We start from the raw sequence: 17,091 nt of genomic DNA, 5'->3' as shown, positions 1-17,091 counted from the left end.
GGGAACGCGCGGCCCAGCCCCGCTCCGGCATGCCGGGCGCCATAGGGGCCCTGTCGCGGTTGGGGTGAGCCCAGCTGTCGAAAGCTAAAAGAGAAACGACGGGGCTGGGAAGTGCAAACGCGCTCAGTGGGTAGCGCCTAGTGGGAGAAGGAGGTTACGGGATCCTTCGCGCAGCGTGGCCAGCCTGACGAATGCGGGGATGTGTATCCCGAGAGCTGATTGCCAGGGGCAGCATGCCAGGGTGCTGGAATGGGCCGAGGAAAATATGACTGGTGCAGCTGGGAGAAAAGTCCTCGGGTGGCAGCGGGAATTAGGAGGTGGAGGAAGAATTGATTCGGAAGTGCTCTGGAAAATGGCCTCCTGTGAGGCGGCCGTGCGGAGCGGCATCGGACGCAACCCCTGCGCGTTCAGCCTGATTTAGCGGGGTCAGCCTGTGCTAAATCACTTGAACATGCTGGAAATTGCCCCTGAGGTGTGTAACTGTACCTGCAGTAAGGATGAGAAAAGGTAAAGAGTGCTAAGTGACTTAGGACAGAGGTACAGTTCTCCAGGATACTGTAAAAATACATTTTGCTGCAAGAAGACTTGGCTCTAAGTAGCAAATTACAGGGCGGGTTCAATTTAGGACCTTTTCTATCTTAGCAATGAAGTATAACAAGGATGAGAGATGTGTAATACTGCTCTTTGATCTAAAAAACAGTGTGTCCTGACTTATGAGGCATGAGATATATTCAGATCTTGTTAAATATTATTATGTGTTTGGGGTTTTTTTAATCCTGTGCTAAATAAAATGGTCTTTTTCACACACTGAAATTTATGTCCATTTGGATTTTCAATTACTACTTTTTGTCTTTCCTGTGTTTGTGGGATTTTGGAAACAATGTACTTTCACATAACCAATTTTCATGTTTCACCAGCTGAAAAGTGCTACTGCACATTTGCATGAGCTATTTTAAATCTCTTTAAATTGAGATTAGAAACAAATCTCAATCTTTCCCAACAGTCCCAATCTATCACTGTTTTGTCATCTTCATAGACGTTGCAGGCAGAGCTCTGAATTCATGGAACACTCCGAGTCAACATTTGCTATCCATTTTAAAAAGATCAGTAGGAGTCACTCGAATTGAGTAGTTTGGCCTTTTTTAAATCAATGTATATTATGTATGTAGACATGCAAACATAGGACATTTGCTATATGATAAGAAAACCAAATAACTGACATAATCTGTCCTTGGAAAAGCTTGTAATGTCCAGTTTTATTTTAGTTGGTTTAAAAATTCAGCAGTGACAAATACTGAGGAATGTAGCAAGAAATCCCAAGAGAATGCTGACATGTCTGAGATTAACAAGGGCACGGTGAAAAAAGAGACACTGCTTTTGCTGCTAATGAGGTGGCCTGGCCTGCAGCAGATCATACTTTGAAGGAAAAGAAGGGAAGGTTCTTTTTTGCTTTGAAAGAATTAAGATGGTGGAGAGCAAAGTACACAAATAGAGCCTCTTCTGTCTAGTAGTCAAGAGTAGGCTAAGGAGAAGTACATGGTTTTCCCTATGTATCATTTATCCTTTTCCCAAATACCCAGATCACACAAATTACACTGCAATAAACATTCAAAATTTTTCCCCTCTCTTTGGTACGTGATCATTACTCTGCTTTTTGCATCTCACAGCTCTGCTTCTTGTCCTTCAGAAGCTGCTCCAAAATGAATCACTGTTGCCCTTCGTGGAGCTAGAAGTACACAGGGCTGCTTGTCAGTGCTTCAGATGAGTGAAGATGCTGGAGCTGGAGCCTGCTTAGCTTAAGGAAGAGGGACACTTGGGATGGCCTGAAGCATGCAGCCATCTTCCCTCATGTCCCTTAGGCACCTGAGATGCCAGGGTGTGCAGAGGGCACGGGGTGGTGTCCTCCAGCACTTGAGGAGGACAGGGCTCTTGAAGTGTGGGCCTTGTACTTCTGTTGCTTTTACCCTCGTGTGCTCTGAAGGCTCTGGGACTAGGGTCTTCTTTATCACATCCTGGGCTCAAATAAAAATGAGGGTGGCTACTTCTGGCTCACTGAAATGCAGGTTTTAGCCTGTAAGTTGATCAGGGAGGTTGAGGCTCCGTGGGCATGTGGTACTTTGTAAGGGTGATCACACAGGGAGTGTGAGAGCTGCTGGAATATGCCCTCTGCCTTGCCAACTGGAATATCCCCACTGGTTTTGTGACTTGCTGGAAGAGCTGGACCGACTTTTATTTAAACCCTTGGTTCACCTGGCCCAGCAGAGGCACATCCCAGAGCATCTTCCACTGTCTTCTGCCAGTGTGCATACAGGGAAGGTGGTACAGCAAAAGCCCCTGTGTGCATGCCTGTCTCCATTAGCAGGGACACTGTGCTTTTTCTGGAAGCCAGGCTTCTTGTATGTGCAAGTTTGGAGCTGCTGCCTTGAATTTCTGACCCTAAAGAACACAACTGAGATATCTAAACATTCTTGTTTCCTTAATGACATTGACTGGAGCTGGAGACCCTTGGCAGACCTGCCTATGCATGGTCAGTTCTATCCATCATGGTGTGCTGATTGCCACTTGCTCAGCTGTTTGAACTTTTCCTATATTTATGCAGTTCTTATTTTTATTAGCACTGATCAATAAGGTGTAGCATCCTTAGCTGTATGCCTCTCCAGCCCAAAACTGACAGCTGGTCAATGGTTTGGATTGGTCTTTGACAGCATCTTTGTTCTCTCACCCTTCACCTCTGTGTTTAAAGGTTAGGCCAGGCAAACTCTTGTCAGTCCAGGAGCAGGACAGAGGCCAGCATGTACAGGATATGAAGCAGCAGACAGAGAGTGCTTGCATCCCAACAGCAGACAGGAACCTGGCTCACTGACTTCTTCAGTACATATTCCTTCATCAGCAGACTTCACTGAGGGGTCTGATCCCTACGTACATGGGTCTTGTCACTTCTGACACAATTTTGGGCTGTACTCCCTAGAAGGAGGAAACCATCACACAAGGGTGGAATTTCCTACCTTTAGCACCTCTTGGCTATGTAAATTATTCCTATACTGTAGGGTGCTTATGTAGCCTTGTGGAAAAGCAACTGCCTGCAAAAGCTGTGACAGCCTATCCTAAGAAATAGAAATACATTTATTAGAGGGTGACAACCCCTTTAGGTTGATGGCCACCATGGACAGATAACTAAACCTCCTGGTGAATTCAGCATCTCCCAAGGGCTGCATGCTTTGCCCAGGGCATTTGCAAAGGCTCTGCTGGTCTGTCCATAACAGTTGTTACTGGCAAGCAGAGGCTGCTCTGCCTGTTCATATCCATAGACACCAGCTTAAACTCTTCTAAGGTGGGCTGCTGACACCAGAGGTGGCCCAGGCCTTCCTCCTCTTTGCTGTGCAGTCCTGCCTTCTCTGTGTCACCAGCTGTGCCACCTGATGCAGCTGAAAGTTAGTCTTACACAAAAACTGCTTCCTGGCTGTGATGTGGGAGCAAACAGGCTGCTTTTTTGAGAGCAGTGCTGATTTACATCAAGTGACTCAAGAAGTTGCTCTGTTGAAGGTGTTTGGAAGGGAGCAGGCCATTGGGTTCCTGGGCTAGTAGCTGAATCACACCTTAAGGCAAATTTTGGAGATGTCCAGCAGGGCTTTGTCTTCATAGTCACCCTGAAGCTACTTAAATAGCAGTAAAGCTTTGGTAACTATGTGCCATTTTGTGCCATTTGCTTGTGATAACCATGTGCCATTTTGTAAGCCATGAAATCAAGAGGTACTCAGAATTGCCAGAAGTCATGAAGAGGATGATGTCCTCTGTTGCCTTGAGGGTGTTTGTCCTTCCAGAGAAGAACATTATGTTACTGAATGCAAGTGTGTAGGAATAATGTGATCTGGGGTTACGTATTTCTGAGCTGCACTTGCAGCCCAGAAAGCCAACTGCATCCTGGACTGCATCAAAAGAGGAGTGGCCAGTGGGTTGAATTCTAATCTACTCTGCTCTCTTGATACCCCAACTGCAGTGCTGCATCCAGCTCTAGGGTCCTCAGCACAGGAGAGGCATGGATCTGTTGGAGTGAGCCTAAAGGAGAGCCACAAAGATGCTCAGAGGGCTGGAGCATCTCTATGGAGACACCCTGTGGGAGCTGGGGTTTTTCAGCCTGAAGAAAAGCCTCTGGGCAGGTCTTATAACAGCCTTGCAGAAGAGCTGGAGGGGAACCTTCTGGCAGGACCTGTTGTGATAGGACCAGGAGCGATGACTTTAGACTGAATGAGGGTAGATTTAGACTGGATATTAGGAAATTATTCCCTGTGAGAGTGGTGAGGCACTGGAACAAGTTGCCCAGAGAGGTGGTGGATGCCTCATCCCTGAAAACATTCAAGGTCACACTGCATGGGGCTCTGAGGAGCCTGATCTAATTGAAGATGCTCCTGCTTGTTGCAAGGGGATTGGATTAGATGATCTTTAGTAATCCTTCCAGCCCAAGGTACTCTATGATTCTGTGAGACTGTGATGCTTTTTTGGGGGTAAATTGTTATTAGGATGGCTGCAGAGATACTGTGCTGTAGGTTATGTCAGAGTAACCCTTGAGGGGTCGGGGCAGGCACAAGGAGTGTGTGCAGGCTGCTTGTTGCCAAGGCAGTCAGCAACCACATTTGTGCCATTGAATTTTAAAAAAAACCTTTTTTCCCCCTAAGCATTAATATTAATGCAAATTAACTTTCAACTGCATGACAGTTTTATTCTGGGTTAGCTTTGCTGATTGTTTCTGTAGGTTGACTTTGCCTAACTTATTCCTAACTGCTGGTACAAACGATCTTTTCATCTGCAACACATAAGAGATTTTAATTCAATGTACTCCTCTGAAAGCCAAGGAAATAAGGGCAGGCTTCTAATAGCTTTATTTTTTTCTGCCAGATCTTTTAATCTCTTTATGTTATTTAGGCACTTGATTCAAAAAAGAAGAGGGTTTTATATTGAAAAAGGCAGCTTATATAAAACATAAGGGTTATAATTGCAGCTATACTGTTGGATGTAGAGCTAGATTTAAAATTTCCTGACTCACTAGTATAAATTGGACCAAAGAATGCTTCTGACTAAAAATAGAGCAGTTTTCCTTAAATAATAATTTTTTTCATATAATGTTAATTACTTTGTCTATAAAGCAATGTCTTAAATATATTACTGGCAAATACTAACAGACACTTAAGTTTTCTTGTATGTCACTGTAATCCACTTCTAGCATATGATGGTACTATATTTCTGCATGTTTGGTCTTTTTTTCTTAATCTGCAATTCTGTAAGTTGCAGAACTTGTTTGTTTTTTTTTTTTATATAAACCGCTTCTGACATAAATTTGAATGGTGACTTCATAACCACAGGATCACAGGCACAAGGGAAGGGACTCCATTCTTGCCTCAGAGCTACCTTCCTGTGGCCCTGTTTCATTCCTAACATGTTCATCTAACTTTACTTCAAAACTTCCCCTTCCATTTCACATCTTCATTTTTCAAAACACAGTGGCTGCCCTGAGGTTTCCATCACGCAGAGAGAGGAGGGTGGTTATTATGAACTCCGTGCCTCGTGTTCCACGTCTGTCATGTGGATGTGTCAGGCTTAATCTTTATTAATTCCTGAGGGAAAACTGAAGACTAGAGCTAATAAGGTATTTGTATGGTAATTGTTTCTTTTGGGACGTGGTTTCTGAGAATTCATAACAAACTGGTAAGAGTTGCATGAGTATGAAATTTATTTAGAAATAAGCTGTTTAAATAGCAAAACAAAATTAGAAAATTCATAGGGGAAAAAAATATATTGAAGCTTATTAAATGCTCAGGCACCCTCTCAGACATAAGAATTCCCTCAGCACAAGTCACTGGAAGCTGTAAGGGTATTCTGAGGAGCTATTGTGGTGTGCTTCTTCTGTCCTTACACTTTTCCCTATATATCCAATACTAGATAAATTAAATTTTTGCATGACTCACTGGTGCTCTTGCATTTCTGCCAAGATTAGGCTAAAGCCCAGAGAAGGGAAAGTGATACAACACAGACAGTGACATCACTGAAGGGTAGGAGAGGAAAGAGATGGTGTGCCAGGAGCCACTTTGGTGATGTGTTTTGCATGCAGTGTGCCGTTCAAGTGGGTGTGTAACTAGCAGCGTACAGGGAGAGAGGAGTCACATTCAGGGAGCAGAGCATATCAAAGTAGACACTCAAACCAGACAACTGGAGAGGATGTTCAGAAGCCATGCCATGTATCAAAAAATTATGAGGTATCAGGTAGATCTTGTTACATCTTGTTGAGGTTTTTTTTCCTTTTGTTTTTGTTTTTTAGTGGGTGAGGGAGGGCAAGGAGTTTGTTAGTTTTATTTTAGATTTGTAATCAACTTTAAAGTGTATTTCACTGGCTTATCCCCACCCCACATTGTCTGGTGACATGACTCCCTGCCTCATGTAAGGTGTTTTGTTCCACTGGAAGTTACAGTATATTCCTGAGACAGCTGCCATCCAGAATACATGGAGAGATTCAGAGAAGTCAGTGTGTGTTGTTTCATCATGCTACAAAGGCTGGTTTCAGTCTGCTAGGGCAGGATCTCCTACACAAAATAACACACCTTTGGCAAGGGGTAAAGGAAAAAAAGTGCACGTGGCTTCAGAAGGATCTCACAAGAAACAGACAGTCTGCAAGGATGAGATTTGAGAGTTCAAAGTCAAACACAACATATTATTTCCAAACAGTTGTTGCAGATTTGCAGGCACCTTAGGTGTCCTGCTGTGGTGTCCAGATTCCCTGGCAAGAATTCAAGGTTTTTCTTGTTCGTGACAGGAATGACTTCGTGTCTTGCACACTGAGAGTGTTAATTTAGCATATAAATATTTCTCTACCTGGTGTGGTTTCTGCTGCTTTCTGAGAAACAGCAGAGATTAAAAATACCTCATATCTTGTTGCTTGGTGTTTTCAGATCCAATATTTTGCTCTTTTCCTGATGCCTCACTGTGACCTGGCTGAAGGCTGAGTCAGTCTGTTGGTGGCTGGCTACCAAGGGCTACAACCTTCTGTCACATTTTGATTTTGGAGGATCCTGGTTTCCTGCCTAAAGTATCGAGTGCAGAGCTGAAGTCATTAACTCTAGAGAGCACCTGATGCAAGACAGCCATCAGAATTTGGTGGGACAGGGACAGTGTATGCAGTGCAGAAGCTGAGCTCTGAGGTTTTGGGAAGTAGTGGGACAACTGGAGCTCTTTGAGTTGCTGGGGAAGCTGCTCCCAGATGGACATGGGGGGTGTGCATGCACTCTCTGCACTCAGCTGTTGCCATCCCCCTCCATGTGCCAGGCGGTGCTGCTGGGGAAGCCTTCCGGAGTCTCCCTAGGGTAGGGCCTGGTGCTGTGCCCTCACCAGTGAGACAACTACCTCCTCCCTAAATTGAGCTTCAGACCTCCTGAGCACGGGCATCTGTTCAGGGGCCATTGAATTATGCACAAGGGTTTTTTCCTATATACTGGTGCGTTTATTTTCCCATACATTTTCCCATGCTGATAGTTCTATTTTCCCAGCATGTAGGACTTGTGTCTTCTCAGTACCTCTGCAGGAACATGAGCAGAAGCTAAATACGTGCTTAATTGCCTCACTTACAAACTGTTTAGAATTCTTAGATAATTGATGTCTGATAGATTGGTTTTTGTCTGCTCAAGCTAAATTAGGCTAACAGCAGCCAGAGGTGGCTGGTGAGTTGTTCTTCCAGTCCTGGGAAAATCTCTGCTGGCAGAATATTCAACAACAGCCATCACCAAATCCCGTGCTTCAGAAAGGGGCCACTTCTCAGGTGAGGAAGAGAAAGGAGGGCTTATTGTGATGAATGGTCCTTCAGAGCACTAACATGGGCTTCTGACAGTATAATTCTGAATAATGGTGTTGCTTCCTCCTGATTCTCATCTCATTCTTGTGCTTGGGAGCAGTAAGTGCATTCCCCTAGTTTATGGTTTCCTTTTTACATTTGTTTGCCTTTAAACTCATCACTCAAGCTGATCATTGCAATACAGCACTTTGTCTTAAATCCCCCATCTTTTTCAAATGCTCGTTGTGAATACTAAAAAACTAATGTTGTACAAAGTTCTGGATTTTTTTCCCAACTTAACTACAAGCAAGTCTCAGATTTTGAACATGTTAGAGATCTCTCTAAAATCTTGTCTATAACTGACATAATTATCTGCTCAGACAAGTTGTGGCAAAGGGCAATCACTAAGAAGAATCTCAGGCGTTATGCTCTTATTTTTAAGTTAAATCATGGAATGATCCCCAAACCCTCACCATTTCATTTATTAGGTCTTTCTCAAAAAAAAAAAAAAGAAAGAAATGAAGAGCTGCTGTGCAGTCAGAGGAGTAGAATTTAAGCACTTGTTTTTATTTAAGCCTCAGAAACCATCAGCTCCTTAGTAACTAGGGGTGTGTCTGCTAAGAACAATCTGTCACCTGTCACAGGGCTTTTAAGTGACTGATTTCACATCCAGAGCTAAGACAGATAATTGACAAAATCATGCAGACTTCAGCTGAGGAAAGTGCTAATTTTTTTTTAGTATTATGCACAAAAGGCTGCTTTTTCAGTTAATTTCATATTCTTAGACAATTTCAAACTGTAGTTACAAAGAATGTCATGTGAATTGATTGTAGCTTATTTGTAAAGCTCTGTCAGATACAAGTAGTCCAAAGTCTGCAGATTTATGTAAGTTGGTTACGTTGGTTAAACATAATTTTTTCATAATTAAACCAGCTAAGTTTCTGAAAAGTTTCCAGAATCCATTTTAACACCTGTTCACTGATATTTTAGCAAAACTCTAACCTCCCAAAGTCTTAAAGCCTACTGATAATTTCAAATTTATTAAGTTTCTTAGTATAATTCTTGGGGAAAAAACAAGTTGTAGAGAATCTTGAAAATGGCTCTGTAGGCAACAGCCACAGATGGAAAATTTGATAAAGGTTAGAGAGGTCAGAGGTGAAGCTGGTGGCTTCTGCACTGAAGGGTTTGAAGGAACCTTCTCAGCAAGGAAACTTCCTCCTGCTCCTACAAGATTAATACCTTTCTCTCTCTGCCCCAGTTACTGACCAAGGAACTGGGGAAAAATTCTGCTAGCTCCTGGAAGTGAAATTCTCACATACATATTGCCCTCAGATGGAGAAATCAAATGCATGAGTCAGTTAAAAAAAAAACAAAAACCCAAAACTTGTGCTGTTTTAACACTGATCAGGATACACAGATTTCATATATGTCATTTGCTGGACTCCCCTGCAGTATTAATAATGCCTCTGTGTTGCCTTAGCTAACCTCAGGAGCCCTGTTCCCCTTGAGAACAGAACGCCCGAGGATCTGGCGTAGCTCAGGCGCGGCCGCAGGGCTATTGCCAGCAAGCATAGGTGATTGTCAGCTCTAGTGAGATTCAGCTCAGGATTTCAGCTTGCTTGCTTGGCAGGGTTATCCCAGGGCGAGAGGCACAGCGGACGAGAGAGAGGAGAAGAGGCGACGGAGGTTCCGCAGAGATGTCTTTTTTGATGCGAAGGGTCCGGTCTGCACTCGTTCCAACGAGTGGGCTAAAATGTGCCCCTTTTATAGGATTTAGGAGGATTGAGATTTGGACCAATGGCAAAGGGTTGAAGTCCTAACCTATAGGGTTACAGGGATATGCTCTAGGGTGGGAGTTAGGAAGTCAGGAAATAAAATGCTGATTCAAATCCTCCAAGGAGCCTTGCTTGTGTCCATAGGGACTGCTACACTGCAGCAGTTCTGGGTGTGTATCTGCCAGCCCTGGTCTCTTTCCCAGTGCTGAGGATGCTGAGTCTCAGTGCTGGGGCACAGCAGTGGCAGGACAGCACGGGAGCTGCAGGAACTCCTTGGTTTGCAAGACAAGGCTACAGAGGAAATGTTCAGTGACACTATCAGAAGGCCTCTCTGTTGTGATTTGAGATAGAGTTCAGTTATCACTGTGTGATCAAATTGCATTTGTCAGATTCTCAGATAACAATTTGCACAGGGCTGTTGGGTGATTTTCCCATACTTTGTGTGCTGCTGTGGGAAAGGGACACTGGGAACCAACTTTGAAACTTACTCCACTCCTGTCACAAGTGTGAGTCAAGCAAGTTCTAGACTGGTTTGAAAGTTGATGTGTTTAGCTGAAAAAAAGGGACCAGTTGAACAATCTGGGAGTCAGATGTGAGCACTCATCCCCTGATCTGAGAGTTTGGCTGTCTCAGGGCAGCCTGAGGCTTTGAGAGCAGAGGGAGGGTTGGACTGGCATCCCTGAGTTGGCAGGGTTGCTGTCTCTGCTGGGGTGGGTGAGTCACCCAGGGTACTGAGCTGAACTGACTGTGGGCTGCTGTTCTCCACCTTTTATCACACTGCTGCCCAAGGCTGTTTTGCTAGAACAGAAAAGGAGTTAACACTGACAACACAATTCTCTAAATAACATTGTAAAATAGAATAAAGATTTTGAAAACAAACCTATCCTTTACTCACTGGGTTCTTACAAGGCAGACAGTCTTTCTTCTACAGTTTCCTTTGTTATAAATGATCAAATCTGTAGCCAGTTTATCAAAAAAATTGACAAAGATTTATTAAGTCAATTAACAAAAAATAGCATTTTAGGAAAAAGCAAAAATCAACCACAGCCAAGACAGCATCTGCCCTGGACACAGATACTGGGTGCCCTTGGGTTCCCACTGACAGAGTGACAGCGTTCCCCAGAAGGTACACCCCAAGTGCTCACAGGAGCCAGTTTATATACAGTTTGTTTTGCCTGAGGCAGAGATGACCACATATTTCTTTGTGTCTCTTTACATGTAAAGTTGATCTATACATGTGTAGAAGCAGACAAAGACAAAGACAAATGTCTGAGTACCCAGGCAGAAGATATATATTTCCTGAGTGCGTAGACTTAATCCTTTCCAGGTGCAGCTTTCCCTGTGAGCTTCTTCAAGACATTCCATTCCGGGAAGGTCCAGATGATATCTTCTCATGCATGGTGCTTCAGGAAAACCCCTTCTGATAGCTCCAGCTAGTCTCATTCAGGCTGTCCGGGAAGGGGTTACCATATGCATAACTCTGTCCTCAGTTAGGGAGGCTGCGGGCCTTATTCATAAGGTAACTGGCTTGATGTTATCTTTAGTGTTGTCCGGGAACTGGTTAGAATGTGAATAGAATGCAGTCCCGGCCGGCCGGAGCAGTCACCAGCATAGGGTTTGATTTCTCCTAATATTTTATATATACTTATTTCTAACTTTACAGCATGAATTAATCTACCATATATATAACACCTTGAATCCCTCTCTTCTGTCCAGGCTCTTGCCTTGTCTTCTGAACAGCAGCTTGTCTTCTGACCAAGCTTCCTCCTTAGCCTGAGTCGGATACAGAACCTGGCTCCTCTGGTTGCTTTGTGGGCCCTATGGGACCCATCTCCTGACTCTGTTCTGGCCCCAACCACTTAGGCAGCACCATGGCTCTGTGCTTTTCCTAGAAGCTCCTGAGTGCTAAGCCATGGCTGGACCAGCTGGAGCACAAAGCCAAGCACTTTGCAAACTCATCAGGAAAACTACTGAGCTGTTCTGTCAGGGAATACTGCCTGCCTGGGTGAGAGGTGTTCAGAGGAGGTGGAGTGCTTTGAGATAAATTGCTCATCCAGGAAGAAAGGCAGTAGGCTGGAAAGCTGATTCCCTCACATCAGCCTCTACCCTCTCTGGCAAGGCTCCAAGGAACATCTGAGCCTTTTCTGACATGAGCTGGGAGGAAGGTTCTGAAGCAAACCTGGGTAAGGCTACGTGATGGCGAGCTTACTCAATCCTGAAAACTCCATCTATGCCAAACAAGCTCCTTTCAGGTATGAGTGTTTTGTCACTCCCATGACAGATTTAAATCAGGTGGGAAAGCACCTTATGTACTAAATCAAGAGGCACCCAATGCCCGTGTGTATGTAACTGAATCATGCCCTGCCTGTCCAGCAGCCTGAGTCCAAAGAGCCCAAGCAGAGCTCCCCTCTCTGTACATTTAATCACTACCTTATATATATATATATATATGTATATATCACATATTGCATTATTCTTTTGCTGTCCTCTTCCATGAGTGACCCTTATGTTCTTTTATACACTTTATTGATCAGCTAAACTTACATGTAAAAGCAGATCTTTGGCAAATCATGTTCATGCTGTGTGCCTTCAACGCTGCGGTTACTGGCATTTGTGAGCTGCACACTTCTCCCATAAAACACCAGATCTGTTTTCTGTGGGGCATTGTTCCTCCTTTGGTGGATTACAGACCATCAAGTTCTGCTTCTAAATTAAGAGGTATCTAATTGCTTGTTAGTTGTACTGTAAAGTTCTTTATGACTTCAGTAATTAGTGTTTATACTCCTCAGGCCTGCGTAGATGCACATTAACACTGCATAAGGAGATGAAACACTCCACAACAGAGTATGCATTTCTCCCAGGATTTCTAGTTTTATATCTTCAAGTTTTGTAGAGCCTTGCTGAGGGAGTCTCCCCATAAATTGGGTCATGGGTAACCTGGTGTAGTAATTTTGAGTGGATTTTGCAGCAGAGATGCAGAAAAATACTCACAGGAAGATACCAGGATCATGTAGCTCTCACTGCACTTTTCAAGATGAACTTTTCAACTACAAACACTTGTTTTTTAGTGTTTGTAGTTGAAAACTTTTTCAGCTATGATCAACTGTCATTTGTAGGACTTAAAAAAAAAGTTTGATGTCTGATTTGGCTGTCTTCAGCATTTCTGTGTTATTGACAACATTTTTGTAAAATGTTGGATCAACTTCTAGAAACATCAAAATTCACGCTAGAAATTAATTCCACCCTACTGGCATCTGCTTCCAGATATCCTTTGTGATTGCCTGATCATTATTCAAGGCTGTTTTCTGCTGAAGGTATTACCTGCAGGTGCAAGCACTGCACTGAGCTGAAGAGGCACAGGGCTCTACACATTTGTCCTGCCTCCTTCCAAGGGAGATGTGAGTCACTGCTGTGGTGGGCACAGCTGAACTTCACACCACCGGTCCCGATCATCGACCACAGGCCTCCACCACACTGCCTAACCCGGGCTGTGGAGTTTCTCTTGTTAGGTTAAATACCTCTTTATACTTTCATGGACTCCTTCCAAATGAAACTCAATTGAGTAATTAATAATATGGAGGGAGAGTTAAGCTTTTTAAGTTCTGCATGCTTTTGTGCCAATTATTCCATCAAAGACTGGCTCGCTTTGTTGCTACAGAGCTTCTCAGCGAGCCATGACCTTGGTTTATTAAATAATACATGTATTTCTGAGAGCAAGTTATGTAAGAGTAGGCCTATCCAACAAGTCTGATGTTTGACCACTCAGTGTATGAAAGCAAACACTGAATAAAGAGTGCCCTGCTCAGTACCTGGGTAAGAGGGACAGGCAGACTCACAGTGGCTGCACTTGTCTCTAAGCCACCATTGCTGCCTTTACTATTTGCACTCAAGGTGCTGCAGCACAGTCTCCCTCAGCCTCTTGGATATCTCACCACATGCTCAACACATGGCTGGTGCATCTGCTGGCTTAATGCTGGCCTGGACTTTGCAGGGTAAATAATCAATTTCTGCTCCCAGAGATGGCACCAGCGCTGCCTCTTGTGCGGGTGTGAGCTGTACCCACCAGTAAGGAGCTGAGGGGATCTGAAGTTTCTGCTCCTTCCTTCTCCATCTCCTCCTCCTCCTCCTCCCCTGGCTGGGGTTTGAGGCTGCACAGGCTGTCAGTGGCACAGGGCAGGTGGTGCAGGCTGTCCTGGGGTACCTGCAACTTCTCCAAAACTGCTTTCACACCACAGGCAGGGCAAGACAATGATGAGTCTCTGTGCTCCTGTTAGAGCAAAGCAAATCTGTTAGCTTTAAATCTCAGAAGTAATTTTCATATCATTTCTGCAGCAGCCAGTTTCCATGGAAACCAAGAAACGACTGGCAGCATGCATAGGAAAGAAGACAGCTGACCTGATTGTCCTTCCCTGGCCCCTGTGGATGGGCTTCCCTCAGCCTGCACATGCACATCCTTTGCTCATTGATGTGAGATGGACAAGCCCAGACTCAAAGGCTTCAGCTCATTCCACTGGCAGCAGCCTGAGTGCAGTGCCTCTCCTGGCCGCTGCACATCCTCCTCATCCCACCCCATCCTGCCTCTCGGGGCAGCTTGTCCTGCACCCAGGGGAGAAGGGCAGAGGGAGGAAGGGTCTGTAGATGTTTTCACCTCCCTTGCCACTTCTGTATCATCCCAGCAGGCCTCAGCAATGATGGAAGGACTTGTGGTTAGCTTTGAATGTGCATGTGTCCCTTTCTTTTTGACCCCCCAACCCACTTGTTTCACATACTTTGTTCACTTATTCCACTGCTTCTAGAATACTCCTATAGGTCAACATGTTGAAGATGTATATTTATAATAAAGCCCTATATGCATTGCATTAAATTTACAAATGTTCTTGGAATTCTTCCTAACTACTACCAGAAATATCTGCTCTCCAGGTGAAGGTCGTGTTCCCTGTGGTTCCCTTGTTCCTTAAGAAGACAGAAACCTATGGCACAGTCTTCAAGAACTGGCAGTTTTGTCTGTGTGTTTGGGCAGAGAGAGAGCACGTGTCTGACCTGGGCTCAGCTGCAGCTTTTGGTTGCATTTCTTCAAACTGCATTCTCAGTAAACCTCCCCAGATGATAAGGAAGAAGTATAGATCAGCTCATGACACAGTCAGGGAAGAGTGTCATGACCAATAGGATTACCTGGTCTGCAGGTGAAAAGCAAATCCTCAGAGACCAGTTAGGAAGCTGAACATCTGCAGGGGGCAGACTGAGGGAGAAAAAGTTGATTCTCAGGAGCTGACTGCTCTGGAAGTGCTGTACAAATAGGTCATGCCACAGCCAGGACCAGGAAGATATGCAGTCAAGCTCTGAACAGATTCCACTTTGTACTTAGTTTAATTCTGCAGTATTAGTTTATTATCAATAAATAATGACATACCTGTTTATTTAGTAGAAAAGCCCTTTTTTCTTTCTCATTTGGAGACACCAATATTAGCACCAATAATCACAGCAATATTAGCACCAATCAATACACCTTGGAAGCTCAGTGCCAGCTGGAGAGGTGCTGGAGGCTGCCTGCCTGCCTGTCTGAAGGATGCATTGCAGGTTCCCATGCCATGCTCCTCCCTACTCTCCAGAAGCATGGGCTGAGCATGGCATCCCTGGGTACATGCCAAGGTGTGGCATTTCACTGGGGGAGCATTTGTGCAAGGAGCCACGGGCAGAGGCACTGCTCTAGGCCATGGAGTCTGTCCTTCCTTTAAACCTCTTAAAATGCACAGAAGCCACGAGGCTCCTGGAAGGGCAAAGCAGCTTAAAGAAAGCAATTGCAGAGATGAGAGCATCCACAAAAGCTGGGCACTCCCTGAGGTGTTTCTCTGCCCTCGACTCCAGAGTGCTGGAGGGAAGAGCAAGCCCGGACAGCCTCCACAGGGCTTCTACTAAACTTTCCAAGTCTCTCTGGCATAAAAAATAATTGACCTTTACAGTTGCATTTGAGCCAGCTACACTGCCATCAGCTCTTGCTAGTCCTCACTGCTCAGTTCATGTTTGCTTAATGGCACGTGAATTAATTTGTTGGAAGCTGGCACTTTGCTGCAAGGCTAGTTAGTGACACTAACACTGGGCTTGTGCATGAAATTCAAGATGCAGAGCATCTTTTTGCGGTAAAACAAAACAAAACAACCCAAGACCAAAACAAAACAAAACAAAACAAAGGAGGTAAATGCCAATGCTTTTGGAAATCTTCACTTTTAGGATGCTATGACTGAGTAATGAATGAGCTGAAGTACAGAAGAAAAATAAACCCAATTCCAGCTATTTAAAGGCTCAGCAATTACTTCCAGGCAAAAAACAAGCAGCTATTGTGTGCTGGCACTGGGGGGGCTGGGGAAAAGGCAGCGTTTCCCACAGGCAAATTAGGAATGGGAAAACCAGGACAAAACCCGCAAGCCTCTGCAGCCTGAGTAGGGAGCACAAGACATTTTCTGTTCAATATGATTTGTGTTGTCATTAGGTGGGTTTATTAGGGCTTTATACTTACTCTGGGAGGAAAGCCCTGGCTCTGCTTGAGCTAACAGTAATGACCATTCTGACTTGGGAAACATGAGGGAGCATTTGCCACGTCACTCAGGCACTCACTGGGAACTGAGGGTCTCCTCTGCCCCCATCCCTTCCTGGTGAGGGAGTTTGGACACATTTCTCTGGACCCTGATAAAAACCTGTCTGTGCCCTGTTTGGCCAGGGGGTGTCTGATTCACATCACTTGTGTCCCTGTAAAGGAGGACCCATGCTGACCATCAGCCACACTGGGAACAGAGCAGAACCCCACAAGGGGTGCATTTGAAAACCCCCACACTTCTGTCCCACAGCTGCCTGGGGCAGCAGACAGGGCTGGCATCATGGATGTGGGACAGGCTGCTCTCATCCACAACGGCTTGTACCCCTTCCTAACTCTCCTCCCAAGCTGTCGTGAGCCCCAGCAGGAACAGTTCAGCAACACAGTCCCAGCTTCCAGAAGTTCTGTGTCTGGGTGCCTTGTTTCAGGCCATGTAAAGGTGAATTGGGATAGAGAGATAAAAACAGCTCCCTAAAAAGAAATCATGAGTTGGAGCCCAACAACAGCTCCTGCAGGGCACACATGAAGCCCCTCCTTCACCTTCACTTCATTCAGGAGGCACCAACAGTGATTTCTCTCCTTCCACACAAACACATGGTCTGCAAGCAGCACAGCAGGTAACCAGCAGGTGCAGCAGGCTTGCTGCTTTGAGGATTCCAGGACCAACAACTTTCAAAAGACCAGGAGAACTGCTGACCACCCATCTAAAACCTGCAGAAGGAGCAGTCTTCCCTTAGTTCTCTGTGTCCCAGGCTGCTGCTCAGAGATGGATGGGGTGGAGAGCCACTCTGGTATGAGCAATGTTCCTCTCTATGGAGACCCAGACACAGCCTCTGTCATGCCCAAAGGATCAGTGAAGGATCTTGCATTTCTTTAGGGCTAGATTCTGGTTTAGTTCTAATTTTAATGGACCA

The sequence above is a fragment of the Geospiza fortis genome, unplaced genomic scaffold (genome assembly GCF_000277835.1).
Source record: "Geospiza fortis unplaced genomic scaffold, GeoFor_1.0 scaffold41, whole genome shotgun sequence".
Taxonomy (NCBI): Eukaryota; Metazoa; Chordata; class Aves; order Passeriformes; family Thraupidae; genus Geospiza; species Geospiza fortis.
The sequence above is the reverse complement of the archived record's forward strand: the minus strand, read 5'-3'. Positions refer to the sequence as shown.